Source organism: Macaca mulatta, chromosome 9, assembly GCF_049350105.2.
Source record: "Macaca mulatta isolate MMU2019108-1 chromosome 9, T2T-MMU8v2.0, whole genome shotgun sequence".
Taxonomy (NCBI): domain Eukaryota; kingdom Metazoa; phylum Chordata; class Mammalia; order Primates; family Cercopithecidae; genus Macaca; species Macaca mulatta.
Genome location: NC_133414.1, coordinates 131,734,020 through 131,736,999, shown reverse-complemented (window position 1 = coordinate 131,736,999; position 2,980 = coordinate 131,734,020). Strand labels below are relative to the sequence as shown.

Here is a 2,980-nt window from a genome sequence, read left to right as displayed (position 1 = left end):
TTATTTGCCTTTCGGGGCCTTGATTTTCCTGAGATAGAGCTCCAACTCCTTGCCCTCTGGCACACAGCCATGGGCTCCGCCACACTGTCCCGGCCTTCATGTGATGCATGCAAGAAGCTTGCCCTGCTGGGACTTCTCCTGGAGTCTCCTCCAGGAGACTGCTGATTTTGGCATTCTTTTCCCTTTCATCGTATTTCTTCTGAATTTTTTTAGATCGTTTTTTGTTTAAAGTCTTTTCTTCCTCAGGAGTCAGCTTGGCTCCCTTCTTGCAGCCCAGGGGCAGCGCACAGTGGGACTCGTATCACTGGCAGTATGGTGTGCTGTCGGTGAGCATGAAGCCGTTCTTCACCAGGGTCTTGGCACAGACCAGCTTGTTATTGGACGCATTGTAGACAACATCAATGATCCTTGTTTTGCGACTACAACACTCTGAACCCCAGGAGAAATTCCCCATGTCCAGCCTCAGGGCACCACATTTCTTGTTACCTCCCTGCGCACGGACTGTGTGGATGCGGTGGGGGCCAATCTTGGTGTTGGCAGCCAGACACCCCAACTCATACTTATGCTTCTTGTGGTAGGGCTTTCTCTTGTCCCCAGTCTTGTGGCGCTTGTGCCAGTTGTCCCGAGAGATGCCCATTGCTCGGTGCTGGCTGGAAAGAAGCTCCACGATCTTGCCAGACTGTGTTAGCTAATGTTCTGATCTTTGCCAATCTGATATATCTCCCTTATACTTTTAATTTGAATTTCTATTATGATGAGTGTAATTGAGCATCTTTTCTTTTTTTTTTCTTTTTTTTTTTGAGACAGAGTTTTACTCTTGTTGCCCAGGCTGGAGTGCAGGGGTGTGATCTCAGCTCACCGCAACCTCTGCCTTCCGGTTTCAAGCGATTCTCCTGCCTCAGCCTCCCATGTAGCCTGGGATTACAGGCACCCACTACCACTCCCAGCTCATTTTTGTATTTTTACCAGAAACGGGATTTTGCCATGTTGATCAGGCTGGTCTCAAACTCTTGACCTCATGATCCGCCTGCCTCGGCCTCCCAGAGCGCTGGGATTATAGGTGTGAGCCACCGCGCCCGGCCCTCTTCAGGGATTTCTTGAACACCTCCTGACAATAATCCTTCAGCTAGGCTCCATGGAAGGTTTCAAAGACATGGAAGAGCTGATCTATGCCTTCTAAAATGGTAGACTCTAGTTGGGGCGTTAAGGCTTCTGCAATAGTTAATTTTATGTGTCCAATTGGCCACAGTACCTAGATATTTGGTCAAACATTATACTGGATGTTTCTGTGAGGACATTTTCTGGATGGCATTTATTGACTCTTTTTTTTTTTTTTTTTTTGAGACAGGGTCTTGCTCTGTCATCCAGACTGGAGTGCAATGGCGTGATCTTGGCTCACTGCAACCTCAGCCTGCTGGGTTCAATCGATCCTCCCACCTCAGCCTCCCAAGTAGCTGAGACTACAAGCATGCGCCAACATGTCTGGCTAATTTTTGTGTTATTATTATTATTATTTTTTGTAGTGATGGAGTTTCACCATGTTGGCCCAGGCTGGTCTCAAACTCCTGAGTTCAAGCCATCCACCTGCCTTGAACCTCTCAAAATACTGGAATTGCAGACATGAGCCACCGTGCCCAGCCCAAGATTGACATTTAAATCCATGGACTTTGATTCCAATGAAGGATTTATGAAGGGGGAAAAAATCTGTGGACTTTAAGTAAAGCAGATTGACCTCCATAATATGGGTGGGCCTCATCCCATCAGTTGAAGGTCTTTAACAGAACAAAGACGAACCTCCCATGGTAAGAAGTTCTGCCAGCAGACTGCCCCTGCCCCTTCCCTAAATCACTAGTTTGCCCACCAACCCTGCAGACTTTGGATTTGCACCTCTATAATCTCGTGAATCAAGTCCTTACAATAGATTTCTCTATTTACACATCCTCTTGGTTCTTTTTCTCTGGGAAACCCAGGCTAATATAACTCCTAATGAGTTGCATGATCTTCATGGTGATAATCTGACATTACCCAAAGGAAGCCTCCAATCAGAGAGACCTTGAACAGGAACTGGAGATTTCAGCAAGATTCCAAAGCAAAGTCGAGTTTGACTAGATGGAGGAAGAAGGAAGTGCCTTCTGGGTAGGGAAACACATTTGTAAGAGCAAACATATGGAGCTAGGCCCAAGCAGGAGACCAATCTTGGGGTCACAGGTGCTCTGTTACCTTCCCCATAGCAGCTGCCACAGTTGCACCTGGACACTTGTTAGTGGCAGTATATGTTCAATGTCTGTCTCTCTCCTTAGGCCATAAGCTGGTATGTGGGGCACATATACATTCCTCATGCCTACCTAGTTCCATTCTTAACACAAGTTGGTGTTGATTAAATATTATGAAATGAATGAATTCACTTTGCCTTCCTGCTGAATTATAGTCAATGGCAGAATTAATTCCCTACCCTTTTCCAAAAGGTGTCACAAAATTGGCAATGATGGTTATGAGAATTGCTTTGGGGAGTCAAAGCAATTCCCTAATGGGGAGTCAATTTTATTATTTTCCATTTCAAAATACATCCTTGTAAACAATTCAGATAATGCATAAAAATACAAAAAAGAATATCTGTAATCTCATTGCCCAGAAATAAGTTGAGAAATGAAATAACATTAAATTGCCACCGACTGTAAAATGTGGTGTATTGTTATTGCCACATTATCAGATCTTTCCTTGCTCCTGAACTGAGACCCTCATATTTATTGAGTGTGCTTGCTGTGCGTTAGCCAGTGTGTAGGATCTGAAATACAAAGGTAAATAAGGCAAGCATAGGGTATTCCTGGCTTCTGGAAGTGTCTAGTTAGTTATCTAGGCCAGGTAGGCATGGTGGCTCGTGCCTGTAATCCCAGTGCTCTGGAAGGCTGAGGCAAGAGAATTGCTTGAATCCAGGAGTTCAAGACCATCCTGGGCAATATAGTGAGACCTCATCTCTATA

General features: G+C 45.2%; 1 pseudogene; it reads right to left on the bottom strand.

Annotated features, from left to right (window-relative positions):
* Positions 1–775, bottom strand: LOC703592 (small ribosomal subunit protein eS8 pseudogene; annotated as a pseudogene).
* Positions 776–2,980: the final 2,205 nt, after the last annotated feature.